Source organism: Canis aureus, chromosome 10, assembly GCF_053574225.1.
Source record: "Canis aureus isolate CA01 chromosome 10, VMU_Caureus_v.1.0, whole genome shotgun sequence".
In the NCBI taxonomy this organism is placed as follows: Eukaryota; Metazoa; Chordata; class Mammalia; order Carnivora; family Canidae; genus Canis; species Canis aureus.
The window spans coordinates 4858812-4886365 of record NC_135620.1 but is presented as its reverse complement, the minus strand read 5'-3'; the positions used below and the strand labels follow the sequence as shown (position 1 = coordinate 4886365).

General features: G+C 44.4%; 2 long non-coding RNA genes across 7 annotated transcripts in view; both read right to left on the bottom strand.

The window, feature by feature from the left end:
• LOC144321902 (uncharacterized) overlaps nucleotides 1-14826 on the bottom strand; it is a 35311-nt gene extending 20485 nt beyond the window's left edge. Inside the window, exons 1-3 of one of the 2 annotated variants that reach the window (XR_013387401.1) lie at nucleotides 14545-14826; nucleotides 13331-13439; nucleotides 11450-11578 (exon numbers count right to left, since the gene is read on the bottom strand). This is a non-coding gene — a long non-coding RNA (uncharacterized LOC144321902). The remainder of the gene's footprint in view (nucleotides 1-11449; nucleotides 11579-13330; nucleotides 13440-14544) is intronic. The other variant, XR_013387400.1, reaches the window with a different exon arrangement.
• A 529-nt stretch (nucleotides 14827-15355) lies between these two features.
• The window catches only part of LOC144321901 (uncharacterized), a 52972-nt gene continuing 40773 nt past the window's right edge, over nucleotides 15356-27554 (bottom strand). For all 5 annotated transcript variants that reach the window (XR_013387396.1, XR_013387398.1, XR_013387395.1 and 2 more), the window contains one exon: nucleotides 15356-19350. This is a non-coding gene — a long non-coding RNA (uncharacterized LOC144321901). The remainder of the gene's footprint in view (nucleotides 19351-27554) is intronic.

Genomic DNA, 27554 nt, shown 5'->3' with positions numbered 1-27554 from the left:
CTGCTCATGAATCCATATATATTCTTACCTTAGGCCACTTCTCCTTCCATACAGTGGATGGCCAAGTCTACTGCCCAAAGCTCTGCCCACAGGTAGTATTTCCCCACACCACTGTTTATCAAAACCAGCCCTCAGTGGGGATCAGGTGTGAGAGCAATGATTTTCACTTTCACTAAATACAGCAGGCCTACTCATTCACAAACCCAGATCTGGTTTTCCCATCTTCAATGGCTGATTGTGGGGAACCAACCCGTGAAGTCACAGGCAAGTGGGACCTAAGGGAAAGGCTTCATTGCAAATCTTCCACAATCGGCCATAGCCAATTCCAGCTTCTCTACCCCATGTAGTGGGGCTGTATTTTTTCCCAAGCTTCCAAGGCCCATCCCAGCAGAATACTAGACCTATATCCAGGGTTCTTGCCAGGCTATTAAATCCTGTATCAAAGGACAGTCTCTTGCAGTTAAAAAAAAAAAAAATCTCTTGAGACACCTGGGTGGCTCAGCAATTGAGCATCTGTCTTCAGCTCAGGTGTGATCCCAAAGTTCCAGGATCAAGTCTCACATTAGACTCCCTGAAGGGGAGCCTGCTTCTCCCTCTGCCTATGTCTCTGCATCTCTCTGTGTGTTTCTCATGAATAAAGAAATAAAATCTTTTTTTAAAAAAAATTTTAAGTTAAAAAAGAATCTCCCAGTAAAAAACATGCGGTATATACACAATGGAATATTACTCAGGCATCAGAAAGGACGAATATCTACCATTTAGATCAACATGGATGTAACTGGGGTGTATTAACACTGAGTGAAATAAGTCAGAGAAAGACAATTATCATGTGGTTTCACTCATATGTGGAATATAAGAAATTGTGGAAGGGACCATAAGGGAAGGGGGGGAAACTGAGTGATGAAGAATTAGAGAGGAATACAAACCATGAGAGACTCCTAACTCTGAGAAACAAAGGATTGCAAAAGGGCAGGGGGATGGAGTAACTGGGTGACGGGCACTAAGGAGGGCGCACGATGAGATGAGCACTGGGTGTTATACTATGTGTTGGCAAATTGAATTCAAATTAAGTTAAATTACAAAAAAAAAAAAAAAAAAAAAAAAAAAAGGTGCCTGGGTGGCTCAGTCGGTTAAGCATCGCCTTCAGCTCAGGTCATGATCTCAGGGTCCTGGGATTGAGCCCCATGTTGGGCTTCCTGCTCAGCGGGGACTCTGCTCTGCTTTTCTTCCCCTCACTATCCCCCTCCTCTAGGTTCGTGCTCCTTCTTTCTCTCTCTCAAATAAATAAATCTTTCAAAATAAATAACAAAATAATAAAATTTTTAAAAATCTCCTTATGCAACTTTAAACTCCACATCCCCTATTCACTCTCCAGCATGCTCTCCTGGTTGCCAATGGGTCCCGCAGCTCCTTTTGCATTTAACACTCCTCCCCTCCCCTAGCAAGCCTAACTCTTCCCCCTTTGGGTCCTGCTGGGGCTTGACCTCAGCTATTTGGTCGGGTGGCTAGGAAGACAGAAGGGGGGGCCAATCTTAGAGAGCCTGTATGGTCCTCCAGGCACTTCTATCCAATGTGACTCCTCCACAGAATTTAAGCAAGCAGGAGGGAATCTACTGCAGTTTTAAGAATCTAAAGGAATCTGGGGAAAAAAATAAAAATAAAAAAATAAAAAATAAAGTAATCTGGGAATTCGGGTACCTGAGTACAGATCTCAGTCTTGCTCCCTCCCTAACAGGGACCTCGCCTGTCATAGAAGTCACAGACCTGCCATAGACTCATCCTGGCTGACATCTCAGCTTTCTCCAAAGTGCCGTCACTCTTGCAACTTGGTCCCGTGCCTGGTCTGCATTCTGTCACCCCTTTCAATGCTGCCAAGAACATCCTCTGACCTGCACACTTTCATTTGAGTTAGGGATTGATTGCCACGAGCAGTAGGGGTATTCAGCAACAGTCCTTATAATGTGAATGCCCCGGAGCCTCTCCATTCCCAGGGATATTACAGGAGCCACTACATCTCCTTCCATCTGTGTCCCTCCCCAGATCCACACAAGTAAAAGGCTTAACAAGGGCAGTGCACCTGCAAACCAAAGACTATCAGCACATCACCTACCACCAGGGATGGGGACCCCCTGCCAGCCACCTCGGAAGTGATCCAACTTCAGAATCTCCTAGAGTCTGCTTCCTAGGTCCCTCTTCTGGGACCAACTACCACAGGTCAGGTTCTCTAGAAGTAGAGTCTGGACCAGATTTAAATACATGGGTAAAGGGGATCAGGGCAGGACACCAAAACTGTCCACCAAATCCCCCACTCACTAAGTGTTTCAAACATGAGCACTGCTTGGCCAGATTGATACTCACGGGATTAGAAATACCTATTTCAAAATGATGATACTGAGATGGTAATTGTGCCCATCAGTAACCCAAAAAATTGTGCCCAACCATAAAAACAAACGTATCATTTTCACTCCGTGGACTTTGAATGAGAAATCCAGATGGTGTTACAAACTCAGAAAAGGTTAGCAATCATAGATCATCAACAAGGAATCAACTGTAAAACCAAAAACAAAAACACCAGGCACTGATTGTCAAGGAGGCATAGGAGTCCAGGCCACCAATTGTGTAACAGAATGCAAATGATTAAAATAAATAAATTGAAAAATAGGTAGGGATTCAAAATAAAGCATGCCTTCTATTAACTTTACATAAGGCTAAGCATCTCATAATTCACTATATCAGAAAATTAATGTACTCTATAAATTCTAAAGAGAAAATGTGCAAAGAAGGGCTTTAAAGACATTTTTAGCTCATATTTCTCTGTTTGAATTCATCAGCTCCCTTCTGGTTTCCAATCTGTCACAAGAAAAAGTACCTAATTGACTGCAATTTCAGAATTGGTGGAAAACAGAAACAATCCAAAGGCCAATAATAGAGTCGAAATGCTTTTCTTTTTTACCAAAAAGGAGGTTTGCATCCAAAGACACAGGCTCTGAAAAATGCATTATTTATTTAGCACTGAGAATAGGGAAGCCAGGCTCTGCTCAGGAGTTTTCTTGCTATTATCAAAATGTCATTCTGCTTTACAACCACACTCCCTACATAATAGGCTTGCTATTTCCATTTAAAATGTTTAGACCTTTTTCCCAGAGGGCAAAAGAAAAGTCACACAGTAGAGCCTTCTGAGCCTTTCAATATGGAAATGGTCCAAATAACGTACAAATTCAGCACAGTGATCTGGGGGCGGGGGGGAGACCTTGAGAAAACATTGATATATCTGTATTTCAGTTTCCTTCCAAAAATCAGAAATTTCCAGCATTAATGGTGGAAGAAAAGTAAAGCTAAGCAACAATTCCAGCATACGTCTAGGGTGTCCACGATTGCCAACATGTGGTCTGGTTCACATATTTAAAAAGAAATGTAGGCGTGGAGCTCAAAAATGGAACAAAGATGGATGTGAGGGAAAGTTTACAACCCTTGGGTGTTGACGAATGCCTCATGCTTTTCCAGTGAAAGAAATATCCATACATGGTTGAATTTCTATACTCTAATCTCAAAATCAAAGAATGTAGTATGCAATAGACTATCTTGAGTAGCGTTCATTCAAAAGTCTAAAGGAAAAGCTTTGAAGAAGCCCAAACCTAGAATCACAAGATTTAGAGCTAAAGAGGTGAGGAAATCATTTCACAGATGAGATAGTTAACGGGCACTTCACTTAGACATTCCTGAAAATGTTCATAGACTCATAGCTGCTCATTAATACATTCCTTTGGATAGTAGATGCCAGCATAAAACTGAAATTTCTTAGAGTCACAAAAATGTTAAACCAAATAGAAACTTTGACCATGATCCAGAGGACTTGCTGGCTCTCCTATGAAATCCAGATCCAGTTAAGGACATTCACCAATCCTTGCACAAGAAAGGCCAGTACAGGGGTGCCTGGGTGGCTCAGTGGTTGAGCGTCTGCCCTCAGCTCAGGTTGTGATCCCGGGATCCTGGGATGGAGCCCCACATTGGGCTCCCTGCAGGGAGCCTGCTTCTCCCTCTGCCTATGACTCTGCCTCTCTCTGTGTGTCTCTCATGAATAAATAAATAAAATCTTAGAAGAAAAAAATGCCAGTACAAGCCATCCAAGTGTCCACTGTTGGCTTCTCAAATCAGTGGAGAAAACAGCTGTCTCTTAAATAAATGGCATTAGAGTGACAAGCCCAATCAGGGGAGAAAAGGAAGTTAACCTTCTATTCCATCAGAGCTAAAAAAATAAAATACAGAGCCATGAAAGAGGTCATCTTTAAATTAAGAGTTCTAAATAAATAGAGACAATTCTGTTGATACCTATTGCTGTATCTCAGCAGACGTCTGCATAAGAAGGCAGCATCCAGGTAAAGAAAAACCAGTGCAGAGGCTCTGATGCCAGAATGAGCCTGGCACGCTCAAGGTCAAAGAAATCCAAAGAGGCTACAGTGAAGAGAGCAAGGAAGGGAGCAGAAGAACAGGAGGGCCCAGAGCTAGGAAAGAGCATGATTTGGTGAAGCCTTCTCAGCCAGGTCAGGGAGACTGAATTCTATTCTAAGTATAATGGAAGCTTTCGAGTATTTTCAGCAAGAGTGACACAATCCAATTTATGCTTGAGAAAGATGGGGCAGGAACATGAAAGCAGGAGCCAAAAAGCAGAGCTAGGGACTCGAAATAATACACTGATTGTGTGGACTCTAACAGGGAATCAAGGGAAAAAGCAGTGAAGGAGAACACACGTGTTGCAGTCTAGACTGGATGGTGTGCTGTCTGGGGGCGGGGGCGGGATGGGAAGTGGGGAGTTGGGAGGAGGGGAGTGAATGGTTCTGTTTTGGACATATGACATCCCAGATGCCTACCAGGGGCATTCCTGTGGGAATAAGCAGTGTGATACCTGAGTGAGAAGCCCGGGGAAGAGATCTGGGGCTAGAAATAACAATTTGAGGAATCTCCACCATATAAATGGTATCTGAAGCCATGGGACTAGGTGAGATCAGGGGGATGAGAATTTAGATAAAGATCAGGACCAAGGGGCTCCAGGGTGGCTCAGTGGTTGAGGGCCTGCCTTTGGTTCAGGGCATGATCCTGGGGTCCTGGGATCGAGTCCCACACCGGGCTCCCTGCAGGGAGCCTGCTTCTCCCTCTGCCTGTGTCTCTGCCTCTCGCTCTGTGTCTCCCACGTGTAAAGAAATAAAAATCTTTAGGGAAAAAAAAAGAGCAAGACAAAAGAAAGAGTGGCTGGAGGACTCTTATTTTCAGAGGTCTGGTGAACAAGAGAAGAGCCAGCATTAAGACTGAAGAGGAGAGACCCTAAAGGTGGGGGAAACCAGAATTGCCATGACAGTGAAGCCCAAAGAAAAGCCCTTCAAGGAAGGAATCATCAACCATGTCCGTTGCTCTTGAGAGGTCAGCTGGGAACAAGGAGAGAGAGAAGTGACAATGGACTCTGACAAAGTATAAATCACTGGTGACCTTGATCAGTTCGACAGGAGCTAGTTCATTGAAGCGGTTTGGATGAAAGCCCCATCCACTGAGTTGAGGAGAGAAAGGAAAATGAGAACAAGACAGCAAGTAGAAACTCTTTTAACCACTTTTGCTGTAAAGCAGAGATGAAAATGGGACAGGAGCCAGAGGGGGACAAGAGCCCAAGAGATGTTCATTAATGAGTGACAATGAGGCGTTTTATATGCTGTTGCAAATGTTACTTTTAAAGATTTATTTATTTATTTATTTGAGAGAAAGAGAGAGCAAGAGGAGGGGGAAGGAGAGGAAGAGGGAGAGAGAATCACCAGCAGACACCCCGCTGAGCACAGAGCCCAACACGGGGCTTGAGACCCTGAGATCTTGACCTGAGCTGAAGTCAAGAGTCGGAGGCTTAATCGAATGAGCCACTCAGGTGCCCCACGAATGATTTTTAATAATCTGCTAGTTAACATTTACTCAGTATTTACACTGTGCTGGGCCCTGGCCCCCATACTTCCTTGTATTGCTTGTTTACTTATCAAAAGCATCACCATTTTAGAGAGAAAGTCACTGAAACACAGAAAGTCGATTAATCTGCTCCAAGTCACACAGTTAGTTGCAGGGCCAAGATTTGAAAATTGGCCATATGACCTGTTTACCACCACGCTAGAAGATGCAAGAAATAAAGCAAATACTTGCAGAAATGTGGTCCCTGAGAAAGTGAGAGGAGGGTGACTCCAGCACACAGGCAGAGGGATTGGTCTTAAAAACCAAAGCAGACGGAAAAACAGTATATTGATTCAAACACAGGGAGTTAGAATTTGTGGCAGGAGTAGGTATTTCTCCTCCGGTTGTATCTATTATTTGCATAATTAAAAGCCAATAATTTTAAAATGAACATTTAGGACTCTCCCTGCTCCATGGGGAGATAGATCTGTAACGCAAGTGGGCTAGGTAAGCCCTCGGAACAGCTCCTGGAACAGAGGGGAAACTGTGTGGTGTGGGGTTCATTTCCATTATGCTGCATAATGTGACCCGATGCTCTTGAGAAGCATACGTGGGTTATAGCCAGGACTTAAGAGAGGGATAGGTCAGTTCTACTGTGGGAATGAGAGGAAGGTCTTTGAGGCAAAAGATTCTTTTTTTTTTTCCTAAGATTTATTTATTCATGAGAGACACAGAGACAGAGTCATAAGCAGAGGGAGAAGCAGGATCCCTGTAGGGAGCCTGATGCAGGACTTCATCCCAGGACTCTGGGATCATGACCTGAGCCGAAGGCAGACATTCAACCACTGAGCCACCCAGGAGTCCCCAAAGGATTCTTGAGTACACACTACAAATCGAGTTTTGAAAATTGAGTAGGTGTAGTTAAGGCAATTGGATGGATTACAGAGAGAGGGCAGACAGGAGCCTCAGGGGGCTGCAGAAGAATCCATACACAATTCCTCATGGCTGAAACAGAAGTTTCAAGATGGGTCAGTACAAGAAATGAGGGTTGCAGAGATACATGAAGGGCCTTGCACACTATACAAAAAGCTCCTTTGGGCTCTAAAATGTGGAAGGAGGGGGAGGGCACAAAACTGGAACCAGGAAGACCCCACTATTCACCTCACAGAAGGAAGAGAAATAAGGTAGCTCTAAAGGAAAATAAGAGTGCAGGGGTGCCCGGCTGGCTCAGTCCATAGAGCACGAGACTCTCAGGGTTGCAGGTTCAAGCCCTGCGTGAGGTATAGAGATTACTGAAAAATAAACTCTTAATGAAAAGAAGAAAAGCAGAGACAAATTAAGCAAAAACATAGGGCGTGTACAGTATTAAAAATGGAAATAAGTGAGAGAATGATGAGGATAAAATATAAAAGAATAACTAGGGGCACCTGAGTGGCTTGGTCGGTTAAACAACTACCTGCCTCTTAGTTTTGGCTCAGGCCGTATGATCTCAGGATCCTGGGATGGAGCCCTGCAGTCAGGCTCCCTGCCTCAGTGGGGAGTCTGCTTGAGATTCCTGCTCTCTCTCTCTCTCTGCTCCTCTTCTCCTCTAAATAAACGAAACGGGGGAGGCCACTGCCAAAAGCATACCAAAAGTGTACGGAGAGTTGAAGGAGGAGGAAGAGAAAGAAGGAGAAAACAAAAAGAAAAAAGATGGGTCAGTTACAGCTAACCTCAGAGAAAGATCATGAGCAGGGGAGCATCTATTCCTTGCAGAGTTTTGGGTGCAGAAGCAAACTATTTGGAAGGAAATCAACTGGCCTTTGGGTTATCAGAAATTTATGACCAAGGAATAGCTGAGTAGATGCCACATAAGTACACTGGGCACACCAGGCCACACCCTTCATTAAATATGAAAAATACAAGAAATGGGAAGCAGAAGGTCACATACAAACAGGTGGCTTTGCAAGACTGCCCGAAGGAGATCCAGACAGAAACTACCAAGGGGTTAGGATGTTCCAGGGCACCAGAGCTCTACTGATTCTCCAAAAGGTTCCAATTCAATCCATGTGGATAACACACCGTCTCCATGACGCCAGGAATAGTTTACTAGTTGGTTTCATCATATGAAAGGAACCAAAGATGAGGAAAGTAGAATGTTCATGCTCCCGAGGGGGTCGGCCAGGGACTTAGGTATTCAAAGCAGCCTGGGTCAGACCTAGGACAAGAGACTAACAGTAGCACAGACACAACTGAAGAAGTGGATCTGTCTGAAAGGAGTTAAGGAGACAGAATCTACAGGATGCGATGCCTGAATTGGTTTGCTGAATGAGAGAATGAGAAGAGTCCAACTTGATACCCTATTTCTACAGAAATGAAAGCAGATGCATGGAGAAGGGTAGATACGAATTCCAACGAGATATGCTGTATCCGAGAAGCCACAGAAGCATCTGTCATACGTGGGGATCAGGGGCTCCGGAGAAAGGTCTAGGCTAAAAAAGCGGTTTCTAGACATTGGGACATAAGTGATTGTCACACCATGCATGTTGCCACCAGATCCAGCCATACAGCAAGAGCAGACCAAGAAAGAGGGTCCAGCCAGAGGGACCTACAGATATCGGTCCAGGAGATAGAGTATTTGGGGAAGACTGGATGTCAAGGAGACCAATCAACCAATAATGTCAGGGTCAAGGCTGCCTTTGTACTTTTGCTTTAACTTAGTCAACAAGCAGAAATTATTTTAATAAATGCATTACTGTTCACTTAACACAGCTGACACAAAGCAGGCACAATGAACATTTCTAACAGGAACACAAGCACATCTTGCTGTAACAACAGCATGACCTTCACAGGAGAGCAGCTTTTAGAGACAAACCCTCTCCCTATACTCTCTCTTCTCTCGCAATTTTCTCCCCTGAACAATTTTGAATCATTAAGAGGCACAGCTTCTAATTAACCTAGTAATACCTCCTAATTACTGCATGTGCTCAAGTCAAGACTTTGAAATCTCTCTAGATTGCACAGTCATGAGGCTGCAAAAAAATTTTTTTTGGCCAAATACAATGCGCTTTTAACCAAAACCAGATACCTTCTTTCTCTACGCTGAAATAATAATAATGATGATGATGGTGACGATGATGCTCCTTATACACACTCTTTATCACCAAATTTCATTGCTTTTGAGGGAACTGAAGTGGAGGAAGAAATATTAAGGACCTGTGAGAAAAGCTAATTGATAAGTTAAACATTGACCAACTGCTCTTACAAAAATTAAAAAATTGGGGGATCCCTGCCTATGTCTCTGCCTCTCTCTCTCTCTCCCTGTGATGACTATCATAAATAAATAAAAAAATAAATAAATAAAATAAAAAATAAAAAAATAAAAATAAAAAAATTGTGCTTTGAAGGGCACCTGGCTGGCTCAGTCAGTGTAGCATATGACTCTTAATCTCAGGGTCATGAGTTCAAGCCCCATGTCGGGAATGGAGCCTCCCTAAAACAAAAATAATAATAATAATTAATAATTAATTATTTTTTAATTGTGCATTGAATAACTAGAAAGAGAATACATCATATTTCTTCCGACTTTTTGTACCCTGAGAAGCCATAGGCAGGTGCCAAAGACCCTAAAGTACATGCTCTCATTTCCTATAATCAAGCCAAATTTATAAGAAGTGGTAAATTTTTTTTAATTAGTTTTTTTTATTTTTTAAATTTTTATTTATTTATGATAGTCACAGAGAGAGAAAGAGAGAGAGGCAGAGACATAGGCAGAGGGAGAAGCAGGCTCCATGCACCGGGAGCCCGATGTGGGATTCGATCCCGGGTCTCCAGGATCGCGCCCTGGGCCAAAGGCAGGCGCCAAACCGCTGCGCCACCCAGGGATCCCAGAAGTGGTAAATTTCTTCACTGCAGTGGACATGATATTTAGACCCATATATGTTTGTTTGTTTCCAGAGTTTCCTATGTCCCCTACACAGGGAAGCCCAAAATCTTCTCCCCTACCTTATAGAGGGTTTTCAAGGTGATACTTTCTGCCACAACAATTTTGTGATTTTTGAGACATTTTTAGGGTCCTAGGACACAGGTTCTCAAACTCTTCCCCAACGCCTTCCTGAATATTCCTGAGAGATAATGACCCTCTTCCCATCTGTGAAACAGCTCGTACAGAATCAATCCCCAAAGTGCACACTCTGTGCAGGGATATAGAGGATTTGAGGTTTCATCTGACCCACAATTTCCCTCCCAACTTCTAGGGACCTTTTTAGAGACAGAGAGAGCATGGGTGCACACACCTGAGCTTGGGGTGAGGAAGGATCCTGGGGAGAGGCAGAGGGAGAGGGAGAAGGAGAGGGGGAGAGAGAGAGAGAGAGAGAGAGAACCTTAAGTAGGCTCTACACTCAGCGCAGAGCCCAACACAGTCTCTATCTCATGACCCTGAGATCACGACCTGAGCTGAAATCAAGAGTCCAATGCTTAACAAACTGAGCCACCCAGGTACCTCGACATATCTTTTTTTAAGCAAGCTCTACATCCAATGCAGGGCTTAAACTCATAAAGGATAGGGTACAGTGACAAGCCCCCCAGAAAGCTCTCTGCTTCAGCCCTCTTTTTGCCACTAGGTAAGAGCTCACTGACATTCGTCGAAATCACTGGGGAACAAGGACAGCTTGCATGCCATCATCATTTTTCTGCAGCTACCAAGACCTGAACCAAGACCCTGCTGAGGAAATCAGACACAAAAGCAAACCAAATACCAACACTCTACACTCCACATGTGTACCTGGCCACATGATTTTATTCCTCAACCAAAGTCTCACTTGACATCCAAACCAGAGATGGATTTAAGAGGGGGCACGATGTGATAAATCACTACAGAGGCAATACCATTTTCACAGCCTAGCCGCATAAACAGTGGACGACATTATAAAGAAGACAAACAGCATTTCGCGATGTAAATCCTATTACTGGCAAACAGACGCAACCTTGAGAGCATCCTTGGGAGCCCCAGCATAACCGAAGCTGACAGCCCGCACACAACGTGCCCATGCTGTGAAATTGCACATTCTGTTTCTGAGGAATTATGACTCAATTCTAAATAAAACCATTTCTCTGCTTATCTGAGCCCCAAAGTGGGGGAGGGGAGCCTGGAACGAACTGGCAATGTGGTCACCTTGGAACCCAAGTGATCCACCCTTTCCTTTTCTTCCCGAGGCTCGGAGGAGTGGCAAGTGGTTGAGAAAAAGGAAGAGTATGGCCATTGAGATGATTGTGACATACTGGAGAAATAGAGAAAAAATTGAGTATCACCCCATTAATCTAAAGAAAAGCCTTTCCAGTGGGGTCCTTGAAATCGAAGTGGACAGGGGGAGTCAGCTGGCTGAGAAGCTGCACTTTAGCCTCTGGATCTGCATTTTAGCCTCTAGATCCTGGCATTTCAACTCCCGGAGAGCCAAGATTTGCACTCGCCACCAGAAAAACTCATTCTCTGGCTCTCTTGACTCTCTTCTCCCCACTCCCACCCTCTCCCACATCATTCAGTGAACCATACCTTTACTGAGGGCACACTATGTGGGAAGAAGTGCATACTCTGGCCAACCTGACTGCCCCACGGTCGGACATTCCCGCAGAGGACCAGCTGGGTTGATCCCAGTTCCCTCGTTTCAAGGGAATCCAAGCTCTGAAAGAGAATGAGGAGTCCATTCACGTGAAAAATGAGGTTTGTACGTGTGCTTATGTACTCGTATTTGCGCCCACAAATAGCCGTGCCCAGGTGCACAAATCCACGCAAACATACAGAAATACCCACGGTGATCACTTACCACTTCCTTTACCTAGAGGACTATGTAGCGTAGCCATCCCCACTCAAGCAGCATTTCGGGACACTTTTGCTTTTTTGTGACCCTCTTTTCCCCCCATCTACATTAACGCTAATGTTCATCTTACCCAGACTTCATCCCTATAGAAGTGCTGAGGAAGAAATAATATTTTGTAATATACTGTGATTTGTCCCATATTGGAGCCATGACACTGTGCTGTTTCCCACGAGTAATTCATCGGTAACCCAAGAAGCATCTCTACCACTGGAGAACTAAGAGCTAAAGGCATCACAAAGCACCCCCAGCCTTGATGTTCCTTGCTGTCTGCTGGCAGGTTTTCTTAATTCAAGCAAGAGGACACTAACACACGATTAGCGACTTCAAGTACTCCACTAAACGCTAAACTACTGTACTCCACCCATGTCACTTGACTCTTCCAAATGTCCAGGGTTTTTGGTAGAAATGATCTCAGTGATCCATCAAGGGTTAAATATCCAAAGTGCTAAAGCCAGTCCGACCAAGCAAGGCTCCTTTGGCTTTGGTCTTCATTTCCAACAGGGAGGGCTTTGAAAAATGGATGCAGTTCCCAGGCAGGCAGAGGGAAAAGACAACTGCGGATTACAGATGTGTCTTTCCTGCCCCACTCACACCAAGCAAACTAGAGGAAATTCGCTCTGCAAGGTTTCCCAGACTGCTGTTTGCCTTACAGGAAAACTATCAGCCTTGCCTTAAACAGCCTGGCTTAATACTAATCGCCTTTCTAAAGGGCAGAGTGTTATCGTAAGCTTCCTGTCAGGTGTCCTTCTAGATCCAGAGTCCTACCACATGCAGAGGAACCTCAGGTGTACACACAGGCACCCACATCCAGCCATGTCCAGCCCAGGGGCACAGACACCATTGAGAGAGCGCAGTTCTAGCCACAGGAAGGGCTGCAGGTTTCTTTAGCCTTTGCTCGAGAAGACTGCAAAAATTCCACTCCGTTTGGCTGCTTTTCCATCAAATGGAAGAAAACCACTTAACCTAAGATTTTTAAGCTTTAAATCCCTATATTCCTTCTCTAGGAGAGAAAGAAGTGTGGACTCTGCCCTGTCTGGTTTGACTGTATTGCTAAAAAAAAAAAAAAAATTACCCATAAATCACTCATAAAAAAAAAAAAAAATAGGGATCCCTGGGTGGCGCAGCGGTTTGGCGCCTGCCTTTGGCCCAGGGCGCGATCCTGGAGACCCGGGATCGAATCCCACATCGGGCATCCCGGTGCATGGAGCCTGCTTATCCCTCTGCCTATGTCTCTGCCTCTCTCTCTCTCTCTATCATAAATAAGTGAAAATTGAAAAAAAAAAAAAACTAAAAAAAAAAAAAAAGTTAAAAAAAATAATAATAAAGAAAGCTGATTTCTCTTTTAGAAAAGGCTGGGTTAAGAGTAAACTTTTAAAGAAAATAAAAGTTTTATTAAAAAATTAAAAAATAAAAGCCGCCAGGGAGACTCTCCCGGTAAATCGTGGGTGATTTCGAGGGACAGGAAAGCCCCGGCAAGGGGCAGAGGACGCTGGGCCGAACGGGCTCGGGGTGCAGCCCCCGCCCGGGAGCCGGGCTCTCCCCTTGCCGCGGCTGACCTGTTTCCGACAACCGCGTCCTTGGAGACACTTTAGCCACCAACAGGTGAAAAGTGGTCGGTTCCACCTGAACGAGGAGGGCGAGGGTGAGGGGGGTTCTTTAAGCCTCCTGTTAAAAAAAACAAAAATAAAATGAAATTTTAAAAGGGCCTTCCTGAAAGAGAGAGAAGGCGAAACTGGAAACCGGCGCGGACTCCGGTTGCGGCGCCTCCCCGAGGGCTGTGTCAGGCCCTCCCCGCGGCCCTCCCCTCCCCGCGGCCCTCCCCGCAGCCCTCCCCTCCCCGCGGCCCTCCCCTCCCCGCGGCCCTCCCCGCAGCCCTCCCCTCCCCGCGGCCCTCCCCTCCCCGCGGCCCTCCCCGCGGCCCTCCCCGCAGCCCTCCCCTCCCCGCAGCCCTCCCCTCCCCGCGGCCCTCCCCGCAGCCCTCCCCTCCCCGCAGCCCTCCCCTCCCCGCGGCCCTCCCCTCCCCGCGGCCCTCCCCGCGGCCCTCCCCGCAGCCCTCCCCTCCCCGCAGCCCTCCCCTCCCCGCGGCCCTCCCCGCAGCCCTCCCCTCTCCGCAGCCCTCCCCTCCCCGCAGCCCTCCCCGCGGCCCTCCCCTCCCCGCAGCCCTCCCCGCGGCCCTCCCCTCCCCGCAGCCCTCCCCGCGGCCCTCCCCTCCCCGCGGCCCTCCCCTCCCCGCGGCCCTCCCCGCAGCCCTCCCCTCCCCGCAGCCCTCCCCGCGGCCCTCCCCTCCCCGCGGCCCTCCCCGCAGCCCTCCCCTCCCCGCGGCCCTCCGCTCCCCGCGGCCCTCCCCGCGGCCCTCCCCTCCCCGCGGCCCTCCCCGCAGCCCTCCCCTCCCCGCGGCCCTCCCCTCCCCGCGGCCCTCCCCGCGGCCCTCCCCTCCCCGCGGCCCTCCCCTCCCCGCGGCCCTCCCCGCGGCCCTCCCCTCCCCGCGGCCCTCCCCGCGGCCCTCCCCTCCCCGCGGCCCTCCCCTCTCCGCGGCCCTCCCCTCCCCGCGGCCCTCCCCTCCCCGCGGCCCTCCCCTCCCCGCAGCCCTCCCCGCGGCCCTCCCCGCAGCCCTCCGGCGTCCAGGACGCGAGTCCCAAGGGCCCGCGGGCAGCCTCTTCACTCTGGTCCGTTCACTCGTCCCCGTTACGGGGTCCAAGTCCCTAACCCAGATTTCTGGGGCTCTGATACTCGTGTCTGCGGGGAAGGAAGCTGCCGCTGCGGAACTCACCAGAACACCTTTTAAGATGAACCCGTGGGTTGGCTTTTTGTTGTTTTTTTTTTGTTTGGGGGGGGGGGTGTTTTGCGAACCCCCAGGGGAAATTGCGTGACGAGGGAAGAAAACAAAGACGGGGAGGAGGCGAAGGGAGCACCGCTGCGGCTGCCCTGCCGCTCCTCGGCCGGGCTCGGGGAATCCGCAGTGTCACGCGGCCGGGGCTCCGCTGCCAGCCATCAGCCCCAACCCGCCACCGCCTGGAACACCGGTCGGAGAAGGGCCCGCCGCCCGCCGCCCGCCGCCCCTCGGCTCCAGCTTCTCCGGGCCCCCACCCCCACCCCAGGCCAAGCCCCTGGCGGTTCTTTCTAGTTCCTTCTATTACGGGAACTTAGAAATAATAGTCTCGGTTTCCTTTTGTTGTTGCCGCGTTGACTTTGCGAGCTAAAGGAATAATGTGGAGACTCCTGGAGAACCACATGCAGAAATCCAAACTAGAAACATTTTTTTTTTAAATTACCGTGTTACTCTTGTCTGTAGAAAAAGGCTGCATTCTCTCCCTGGGTTTTTAGACTAAATGCCAGTGTTTATTATAGTGATTCTGTTCATCTCCAAATCAAGACAGGTTTATCCCCTCTGCATCTCTTTAGAATTTAGTCCTCCTGGGGTCTTGTCCATTTTACTGTTTGTTTATATGTCCCTCAGTGGCTTTAGGATTTCCATGGAAAGCAAATGTGCATTTTTCTCCTATTTGTCAGTGATGTAGAAAAAGATGTTAGGGTTTGAAGCAGACGGCCATGAAAGAATTCTTGAGACATTGTTACTGCAAAAAGGTGATTTTATTAAAGCACAGCGACAGGACCAGTGGGCAGAAAGAGCTTCACTGGGGTCATAAGGAGTGGCCTGTTATGTACTCTCAACTGAAAGGGGTAGTGTGAGTTTCTAAGAAATTTTGGAAGCAAGGTCTCCAGGACCTTGAGGGGGCTAGCTATTGTTGGGAAAATGTCACTTATTACCCTCCAGTAAAACCCGAGTCATGAGACCCTGCAGATGTATTCTCAGTGGACCATATGCTTGGGAGGTGATTGCCAACACACATTTTGGGAGGGTAGATAAAGGAAGTTTCTAAAGGAATTTTTATATTAAAGTAGACTGACAAGGTCCTAGGGATGAGGCTAAAATTGCCTTTTCCCCTTAGGAAAGTATCAACAGGGAGGCAGCTGAGTCCCTATAGGACTGTCACTCTGCCTGTTTCAAGGACTTGTCAATGGGTTGCAGGTAGCAAGGAAATTTAATCATTATTCTTCTGCCTTTGTTTCGCACATCAGTCAACATCTTTGTTGAAAAGTTTTGTGAAGGATGGGGACTCGAACTATAGGTATTACAGTATAGAAAAAAATTAGTTCCCAGTAGGCATGGTTCATGCAACAAAAATGAGTGAGACACTAGCATCAGTGACACTATGTTTAAAGTGTGTGTGTGAGGTAGAAAGACAAACACTCTTCTCTTGACTTAAATTCTACAAAGAAAGATGATGTGTACGTGCTGCAAAAAATTCCAAAGGGAAGTCAGCATTGCTAAGAGGATCATTCAGAATACACTGAGGATACTGAAGAAGCAAAGTCTATGCACATCTCATGTTTCAATTCTCAAAACACTTTTGAGACCTTTGTCAATTGCAATTTGTTGATTTCACCTGGACTGCCTTCTAGAACTTTGGACAGAAATAGAGATAATGTAACATGTTAGCTAAATAACTGTTTCTGTATTAGTCAGTTTAATGCTGTCAGCACCAATCCTAATTCCTTCAATACCTGTTATGTAACCTTGCAGGTTTTGCCTTTATGAGCCTGCACTCACTGCTTGTGTCCAGAGACACTTTGAACTTCAGTCCAATCCCCAAGACCCTAGATGAACACTTTTAGTTGGTTTACAGCCTCTTCCTCTTGGTCAACAATGCTTTACTATAATATAAGAAAAATATGGTAAGGATCTGAAGAGACATAACATTTTTTTCTTTTAAAGTTTTGTTTATTTTAGGGGGCATGAGGGGTGAAGAGCAGAGAGTCTTAAGCAGACTCCATGCTGAGTGCAGAGCTACACTCGAGGCTCCATCCCATCGCACGTCCCTGAAACCACCACTTGAGCCAAAACAAGAATTGGACTTGTTCAATTCTTGACTGTGCCACCCAGGCCCCCTGAGAACCTTTTGAGAGACAATTATTTCCATCTGTGGTGTGGAAGAAGCCAAGATTTCAGGGTGACAATGGCATTTGGTGCAGACCAATGAATGGGTAGAATTTTGATAAAGATCTAAAGGGCAATCAAGGCGGTGGAAATGGAGTCACCAAAGGCATAGAGGGTACGAAGGTACAAGTGACTTCCAGGAATAAATTCGTCAATGGTCCGGTTCGGTCAATACACATGATACAGGACTGCCAATTTCAAATGTGGAATATCAATCAATCAATCCGTAACGATGCCTTCCACATTTCATTCACTCATTCATTGCCCAAATATTTACTCTTCTTGGCAGGAACTTAAGAGAATTTTTTTTTAATTGTAAACCAGGGGTGCCTAGGTGGCTTGGTTGGTTAAGTGTCTGAGTCTTGGTTTCAGCTCAGGTCGTGATCTCAGGGTCCTGAGATTGAGCCCCTAGTTGGACTCTACACACTCAGCCCAGAGTCTGCTCGTCCCTCTCCCTCCTGCTCTGCCTCTCTCCCCAGCTTGTGAGCTCTGTCTCTCTCTAAAATAAATAAATACAATCTTTAAAAATAATAAATAGTTAACAAGTAATCCTGCATTCATTTTTCACAAGATCCTTCACCAGAGTTGTTAATCAAAAAAGACCACACCTGTTTTAAGATTGCAATAATACCACAGTTGCACTAAAGTTGTGTTCAGTGTGATATTCATGAAGAAGTTGCATCATTCCGTGGGAGCAATAGAACCAGCTTGTTGGAAAAAAACGAGTTCAAAGCACAAAGTATCAATGCATAAAGGGTTCATGCCATTAGAACATCCCAACCAACCACACCCAACTGTACCTCCCAAAGTGCTATCTAAAGAGTTAAGTGTTTAAAAGCTTGAAACTTACAGGATGACTGACTGGCTCAGTAGGTGGAGTATGTGACTCTTGATTTCGGAGTTATACATTTGAGCCCATGTTGGATATAGAGAGTAGTTAAAAACAAAATCTTTAAGGGGCACCTTGATGGTTCAGTCAGTTCAGCTTCTGACTCTTAGTTTCAGCTCAGGTCGTGGTCTCATGGATTGTAGGATGGAGGAGCACGTTGGGGTCCATGATTGCAGGGGTTGGGGGGACCTGCTTGGGGATTCTCTCCCTCTGCCCCTCTCCCAGCTCTCTCTCTATAAACTAAATGAATAAATCTTTAAAAAAATAAAAGGGCGAAGCAGCCATTTCTCTTAGAACTAGCCACTCAATCAATTCACTTAAGAGCTGGTCATATACCTTTCATTTGAAAGGAAAAAAACATCCTCAAACAATATTGTCCAACTTGATGGACAAAAGAGAAATAAACACGCTTGCTAGGTCTACCTCATAGATTTAATGTAAGGATAAAAATGAGGCAGCTGGGATGCCTGGGTTGCTCAGTGGTTAAGTGTCTGCCTTCAGCTCAGGGCACGATCCTGGAGTCCCAGAATCAAGTCCCACATCGGGCTCCCCACGGGGAGCCTGCTTCTCCTCCCTCTGCCTATGTCTCTGCCTCTCTCTGTGTCTCTTGTGAATAAATAACTAAAATCTTTTTTAAAAAATAAAATAAAATAAAATGAGGCAGAATATGAGAAGTAACCTGTAACCCCCAAGCACTAAACAAGTATTAACTGGGTCAATGCCTCTACAGCCCTCTCCCTGAAGATACCCCCGGAATGCACTATAGGGCACACATTGTATTATGACAAGTTGGAAGGCTATCATAAGCTATTTCTTGGATTTCAGAAGGGGGTGAGAGGCTGCACTGGTCACCAATCAGTCCAGGGAAGCAGTAGCAATCACACTAGCAATGAAACTGAGCAGATATCTTTGAGAAGCTGCAAATTTGCTAATTGCTCTGTAGTTCATGGAGATGTATCCTGGCAGTAACATTAAGATCATGTGACCTCTTGTAGGACAACTGAATCCAAGGTAGGGTAATAACTATAAACGATGCTTCCATCCATGCGGCTTGACCACGGGAGTCATTTGAGGCATTATCATTGGTTTAGAGTCATCTCACAAGCATATTTTGGCTATACTAGCTGAACCACCAAATGAACAAGGACATTAGGTCAGCATAACTCATTATATCATCATAATTGCTGAAACTGAGTTACCTAATATTTTTCTAAACCATCTTTGCTGGTCTAGGTTATTAATTAAAGACAGACAGATAAAAACCAACAGCTATTAACTGGTTGCTCTGTGCCAAGCACTCTAATTGGCATTTACACATTAATTATCTCATGTCACATCCAAAAGATAGATGCACGCCAAGGGGTGTATGATAAAATGTAATGCTTTTGTTTCTTTTAACTTGTTGTAAACATAAATCTCTAGCCCAATGTCCTTGACCTCTTTTCCCCCCAGCATTTTCTAGGATTTTTAGAGGTCATCTGAAAGACTAGAGCAGAATTTAAAATGAGGCCAAGTTGTTAGGGAGTTGGGTCTGCTTCTCTGGAGAATCAACCAGGAGGGAGGGTCAGCATAAATGATTACTGAGGGCAAATAGAAGGGATTCACCGCAAACTGATCAACGTGACATCATAGCTTCTTCCAGGACGAGGAGACTAAAGGACACAGCTTTGAGATTCTCATGGCCTTCCCTGGGAGAAGAAAGAGAAGTAGCTAAAACAGTGACAGCAAATAGTAAGCGGCATTAAATTAAAAGGATTGCTCCTCTCTATGGTATGTTCTTCAAATCCACATGGATGGACACAAAACTTAAATTCATTTTGTGAAAAGCTTGCTTTCTTGAAAAATCCTCATCAATGGAATTCCATGATTGGCATGTACTAGATTAAGTTTGTATATAACTGATAAATAAGAGATCTGAGGATTTTTTAATTATCATTCACTAATTTCTCTCTTATTCTTACCCATAAAAGACTTTCTCTTTTCATCTTCAAGCCAGTACTATAACCTCAACTTCACCCTGATGATCTCCTCACAAAGTCACTGAGCCCAAAAACTGCACGATGAGACCCCCTGAACAACCCTCCCTTCTTAGAACCAATATCTTCCTCCCTTCACTGCTTTTGTAAGAAAACTAACATTTTCCTTACTGAGTCTGTGTGTTGGAGATATTCAGGAAAGGCATTTCAATTAAAGTATATATTGTAGGATATGTGGAAATTACTCATCAAAACCCACAATAAAACTATTAAGTGTAATACATATAATGCTATGATCCTAACAAGGTATTTCTCTATTATTTAACCATTCTAAATACTTAGACTAATTAGAGAATCAATTTGAGAAAATTTCCTAAGTATTATCAAAATGGCATTCTAAAACTGAAGATCTGGGCAGTCCAGGTGGCTCAGCGGTTTAGCGTCACCTTCCACGTGATCCTGGAGATCCAGGATCGAGTCCCACGTGGGGCTCCCTACATGGAGCCTGCTTCTTCTCCCTCTGCCTGTGTCTCTGCCTCTCTCTCTCTCTCATGAATAAATAAATAAAATCTTTTAAAAAATAAAAATAAAACTGAAGATCTCATTAAGAGATTAGATGCTTTATACACACACGGAAACTCTGTCCATTTTTTAGTTGTACCCTGTAAGAAGCCAAATATCCTTTTGTGAAGTGGATTTTAGGGTGGTATGAAGAGCAGATGAGATCATTTATGTGAAAACATTCTATAACCACAGGACATAATGCAAATCTAAAAGATTAGCTCCGTTTCTATCTTGTCTGTTCTTCAGATGAGACTGACTCACAGTAAACAGGGATAAAATCTGAGTCTGTCCCTCTGGTAAATAACATAATGTCTCAATTGATAAAACATAGTCACTACTGAAGCTTTATGGTTGCATTCAAATTAATATGGCATCTACCAACAGCATCAAATTCAATTATGCAAAATTTCCAGTATTCAGTGGTTTTCAACTTATGAGAGTGTTCATTTCATAATTCCATCAAACAAAGCATTAGCTTTACTTTGAAGATTCTGTAAAACTACAGACATCGTAAAAATTCATTATTATGGGGCACCTGAGTAGCTCAGTCAGTTAAGCCTCTGACTCTTGACTTCAGATCAGGTCATGATCTCAGAGTCGTGAGATTGAGTCCACGTTGGGCTCCACGCTCAGCACGGTGCCAGCTTTGGATTCTTTCTCTCCCTCTCCCTCTGCCCCTCCCCCTGCTCATGCAATAGATAGATAGATAGATAGATAGATAGATAGATAGATAGATAGATGATAGATAGATGATAGATATTTTTTTAGATTCATTATGATTCTGGGATGTCTGGATGGCTCAGCGGTTGAGCATTTGCCTTCAGCTCAGGCTGCGATCCTGGTCCAGGGATCAAGTCCCACATCGGGATCCCTGCAAGGAGACTGCATCTCCCTCTGCCTATGTCTCTGCCTCTCTATGTCTCTCATGAATAAATAAATAAATAAATAAATAATCATTAAAAATAAATAAATAAATAAATTCTAGTTAGTTAACATATATGATAAAAGTATAGCACAAGCCTGTAGTGTTCATTCATTCAATAAATACCTGTCAAGTACTACTATGTGACAGGTATTATTCTGGGCATCCGGATACAACAGTGAACAAGGGACAAATTCTTTCCTTTCAAAAGGCTCACCTTCCAATGAAAGAGTCAGATAAAACAAATAAGAAAATATATAGCATGGTAGATAATTCTAAAACACACAAACACACACACACAAACAGCATGGATGGATAAGGAGAGGGAGTTTGCTTGGGGGACTGGGATGCATACTTGCATATTGTTCCATTAAATAAGAATCGTTAGTTCTAGTACATAACATAGAGTTGACATTTGGGCAAAGACCTGGAGGAAGTGAAGGCACTGAACAATTTGCCAGTGGATGAAATGCCACCACCACTAGATGCTGCCATCACCACAGATGAATACTGAGGGTGGCAGCTACCAACAAATTCTAACCATCTCTCCATTTTTGTCTCTCCCATTCATTCCACACCCTCACTCCAGGAAGAACATCTATGTGGCTGAAGGAAATCAGAATACGTCACCCCAAATATGCCTCTTTAACATAAAAAAGATTTTGAGGGGTGCCTAGGTAGTTCAGTCAGTTAAACATCTGCCTTTGGCTCAGGTCATGATCCTGGGGTCCTGGGATAGAGCCCCACATTGGGCTCTCTGCTCAGAGGGGAGTCAGCTTTTCCCTTTCCCTTTGCCTCTCCCCCTGCTTGTGCTCTGTCACTTGCTTTCTCTGTCAAATAAATAAATAAAATATATTTTTAAAAAGATTTTGAGCTGAAAGCAATTAAGAAACAACAAATGCAGGGAAAGCTCTTTCTATCCTCCCACCCTATTTCTGGAAACAATCTTATCAGCCCAGAGTCAGAACAGAGGAACCTGCAAAAAAATCTCACTTCATTAGTTTCCTCCCATAGGTTTATCTTCCCACAGTCCTGCCCTTGGGATCCTGAAATCTCTTTCCTTTGTCCTGTCACCTCTCCACAAAATTTATTGTTCTTTGTTGAAGATGGTATATAAACTGGAGTTCTAAGCTACCACTGTCAGTTAATCTTTGTAAAAGTTGTATACTATACACATTGACGAGCTGTTTGTTTCTTGTTACTCTTTTTTTTAATATTTTATTTATTTATTCATGAGAGACACAGAGAGAGAGAGGCAGAGACACACGCAGAGGGAGAAGCAGGTTCCATGCATGGAGCCCGACATGGGACTCAATCCCAGGTCTCCAGGATCACGCCCTCAGCTGAAGGTGGTGCTAAACCACTGAGCCACCTGGGCTGTCCCCTGCTACTCTTTTTTGAAAGAGTCCCAGCTGGAAAGCTAGGATGGATAGAGGTAGAGTTTTACCACCACTGCCCCCAAAATGCCAAACCAGGATTACGTATCAAAGATGAGTGGAGGGAGGATGGGCTGTGGTGACATTCACTGGGGAATCCCCTCCAAATGGGAAGAATGGATACCCACCATACTGTTGTCTTTGAGAACCCACTCTGTGACATGAATTCCCTGAGAGGGGATTACGACTCAACAGAGGTTAAATGGCTTGCTCTTGCACTGTGAGAGTCAGCCTGGCTCAAGTCCCAGCTGACTCCAAAGCCTATGACCCTAATCACAATGAGAAGTGCTTCCCTGAGTAACAGACTATTCATTTTCTTGCCAGTGTGTCTGGCAGGAGGAAAGTGATTGTCCCCAGTGCCAGTGTCAACCAAAGACTCCTCAAAAAGCATTTCACATCAAGTCTCAAGACATTCCCTCTCATTTTAGGTATTCCTTCTAGATTTCCTCACCTCCTATTCTCTGTAAGTGGCCAGTTCCTAATCAAGCTAGGTGGTTGTCTGCTTAGTGTTTCTCAAAACGTGGTCCTCAGAACAGCTGCATCAGCATCCTATGGGAACTTGTTAGAAATGCTGCTCTCAGATCCCACAGCCAGATCTGCTGAATCAGAAACCATCTCTGTTTTAACAAGCCCTCTAGGTGATCCTGATGGAGGCTTAAGTTTGAGAAACCACTGCCATAGGTCTGTTTGGGATGCCGTATCTTCTCAGTGTGGTTCTCCACACCGGGAACAGCCATCTACCTGCCTCTTGTCAGACCCCATTCCCCTCTCCCAGGCATCTGCTGATCTCTCTCATGAAGCTTCCCCACCCTGGACAAAGGAAATCTCTACTTTAAAAATTCATTAAGAACCTGTCCTAGGACATCTGGGTGGCTCAGTGGTTGAGCACCTGCCTTCGGCTCAGGTTGTGATCCCAGGGTCCTGGGACCGAGTCCCACGTCATGCTCCCTGCAGGGAGCCTGCTTCTCCTTCTGCCTATGTCTCTGCCTCTCTCTGTGTGTCTCTCATAAATAAATAAATAAAATCTTAAAAAAAAAAAAAAGAACCTGTCCTTACCTATAAAGTTCACAGCAAGCCTATAAAAAACCTTGAGAGTAAAATGTGCAATATTGTATTTTGACAATCAAAGGTAAGATGGATGCCATGGTACCCAGAGTTATGAGACTGTGGAGAAAAACCATGTATTTTCATTATGGCACCCAAGATGTCAGCAGTGCTTAACAAATATTTTCAAAATGCTTATCTACTTATTGGAACATTTGAATCCTGACTATATTGTTGGGTAACCACCTATTATAGGCTCTCTGCAGGTACAGAGTTCACTCACAGTACAGGAAACTAATACAGTGAGTCAACATGGAGTCTTTTTTTGCTTCAAGTCAACCAAGCTCAGTAACTACCTTCCCTCATTTAGATATGATGATTCCTGCCCTCACAGTAGGATGCATGGCACTTAACTCTGTGAGGTTCCCTTCCCTTTAGAAAGGTCTGAAGTTGTAAATTAACCACCAGAGAGGGACACCTGGGTGGCTCAGTCAGTCTGACTCTGGATTTCAGCTCAGGTCATGATCTCAGGGTCCTGAGATCAAACTCTGCATCAGGCTCTACACTAAGCAGGGGGTCTGGTTGTCACCCTCTCCCAATACGCTTCTCCCTGTTTGTACTCTCTCTCTCTCTCAGATAAATAATAAATAAGTCTAAAAAAAAAAAAAAAAAAAAAAAAACAGAGATCCTTTTCATTCTTTCACAGAGCTAAAGATCACCTCTACTGGGAAACTGTTGAATTTAGTATAGCTCTAGGCTCCTGTTAAGCTAACCTTAAAGAATGGAGAGAACTAGAAAAATCAAGAGTAGAATCTCTGATCTCTTCACTCCTCTTTCTATAAAGCAAAAACGTAAGGATTTATTTAAACAACATCAGTGATTCAGTTAGCTATGCTTTCAATATACACTGGAGGAATAGGAATCTCAAAATAACCCCTGAGCAAGAAAGAGTTCCTAAGGTACTTTTATCTTTATAACTTTTCTATATTTGTTGTATAACAAACATATATGGTAACAAGTATTTACCAGGTTTGAGGTGTCACAGACGATTTTTCACTCATTTAACAAATATTTACAAAGAATTCTATGTGCTAGGCATTGTTCTAAACCCTTTTTTTTTCCGTAAGATTTTTAGGGATGCCTGGGTAGCTCAGCGGTTGAGCATCTGCCTTTGGCTCAGGTCATGATCCTGGGGTCCTGGTATCCAGACCTGCATCAGGCTTCCCTTCCCAGGGAGCCTGCTTCTCCCTCTGCCCATGTCTCTGCCTCTCTCTGTATGTCTCTCAGAATAAATAAATAAAATCTTTAATTTTTAGCTAATCTCTACACCCAGAGTGGGGCTCAAACCTACAACCCTGAGATCAAGAGTCACACTCTACCAATTGACCCAGCCAGGTGCCCCCCTAAACACTTTTTAAATTTATTAGTCAGTAAATAAAACAGCAAAGTACTTTGCCCAGGTGACACAATGAGAGGAATAAATAATAAACCAAGAATAATAAACAACTAAGTTATGCCTTTAAAACTGATAAGCACCTGAAACCAATAATACATCATGTTAATTAACTTTAAATAAAATTTTAAAAAATAAAATTTTAAATTTAAAAAAATCAAAAATAAAAAGTAAAAGTGATAAGCATAATTTAAAAATACAGTAAGGAAGCTATAGCTCAGCACTGAGGAGGATAGATGAGGTACAATATAAAAGATGGAGGTGAGCATTGGCCTCCATATGTAAGTAGGAATCTGAGCAAGGACTTACCACAAAGGATGGATTCAGTCAAGCAGACATCTGAGACACATTTCAGATGGAGAGAACAATGAGAGCAAAGGCCCTGAGGCAGAAACATTTCTGCCACTCCTCAAGGAAGACCAGGGAGCCACTCACTTTAGCCCAGAAGTTCCTGAATTTTCTAAGTTTGAGTTACTCTTACTGTTTCAGTAATTTTTTCACCCCTATGCCAAAATAAATACCTAACAGCTCCTTTCATTAAGTCATTACATCCAGAAAGCCAAATAAGCATTTATGTCCTAACCATTGAGTGGCCATTTGGAAAAACAATTCATAGATACTGGAGGCAAAATTGTTCCATTTAATTATTAAATAACTAATTACTTATGAAAGCAATGTAGATGCCTCTTGGACAATGCCTCTTAAACATCGGCATCAGATTAGACAATGCCATCTTTATTAACTATTCCATCTGATTTTTATACAGACTTGTTTTGTATCCCATCACCTCCTGAAGACTCAGCTTCGCAGAAATACGATGTCACCTGAAGGAAAGTAGTGCAACCTAGTATTTCAACTCAGAAGCAGTTGGCTTGCTCTCTGACAGATATTGTTCTGTTTTTCTCAAAAATCAGAATGTTTCAGAGCACCCTTGTGAGTTTGCTGCAGAGCCCAGGGGTGTCAGATCACACAGTTTAGGAACTAGGGAATTAAAATATACCTAAACTTCTTTCTTTCTTGAGGTGCCTGAATGGCTCAGCTGGTTGGGCATCTAAATCTTTTTTTTTTTTTTATTGGAGTTCAATTTGCCAACATATAGCATAACCCCCAGTGCTCATCCTGCCAAGTGTCCCCCTCAGTGCCTGTCACCCAATCACCCCATCCCCCCCACCCACCTCCCTTTCCACTACCCCTTGTTCATTTCCCAGAGTTAGGTGTCTCTCATGTTTTGTCACCCTCACTGATATTTTCACTCATTTTCTCTCCTTTCCCTTTATTCCCTTTCACTAATTTTTATATTCCCCAAAGGAATGAGACCATATAATGTTTGTCCTTTTCCGATTGACTTACTTCACTCAGCATAATACCCTCCAGGTCCATCCACGTCGGAGCAAATGGTGGGTATTTGTCGTTTCTAATGGCTGAGGAATATTCCATTGTATACCTAGACCACAGCTTCTTTATCCATTCATCTGTCGATGGACACCGAGGCTCCTTCCACAGTTTGGCTATTGTGGACATTGCTGCTAGAAACATCGGGGGGCAGGTGTCCCGGTGTTTCACTGCATCTGTATCTTTGGGGTAAATCCCCAAGAGTGCAATTGCTGGGTCATAGGGCAGGTCTATTTTTAACTCTTTGAGGAACCTCCACACAGTTTTCCAGAGTGGCTGCACCAGGTCACATTCCCACCAACAGTGCAAGAGGGTTCCCCTTTCTCCACATCCTCTCCAACATTTGCTGTTTCCTGTCTTGTTAATTTTCCCCATTCTCACTGGTGTGAGGTGGGATCTCATTGTGGTTTTGATTTGTATTTCTCTGATGGCAAGTGATGTGGAGCATTTTCTCATGTGCTTTTTGGCTATGTGTATGTCTTATTTGGTGAAATTTCTGTTCATGTATTTTGCCCATTTCATGTTTGAATCGTTTGTTTCTTCGCTGTTGAGTTTAATAAGTTCTTTATAGATCTTGGAAACTAGCCCTTTATCTGATACGTCATTTGCAAATATCTTCTCCCATTCTGTAGGTTGTCTTTGAGTTTTGTTGACTGTTTCTTTTGCTGTGCAGAAGCTTTTTATCTTGATGAAGTCCCAATAATTCATTTTTGTTTTTGTTTCTCTTGCCTTCATGGATGTATCTGGCAAGAAGTTGCTGTGGCCAAGTTCAAAAAGGGTGTTGCCTGTGTTCTCCTCTAGGATTTTAATGGAATCTTGTCTCACATTTAGATCTTTCATCCATTTTGAGTTTATCTTTGTGTGTGGTGTAATAGAATAGTCTAGTTTCATTCTTCTGCATGTGGATGTCCAATTTTCCCAGCACCATTTATTGAAGAGACTGTCTTTCTTCCAATGGATACTCTTTCCTCCTTGATCAAATATTAGTTGACCATAAAGTTCAGGGTCCACTTCTGGATTCTCTATTCTGTTCCATTGATCTATGTGTCTGTTTTTGTGCCAGTACCACACTGTCTTGATGACCACAGCTTTGTAGTACAACCTG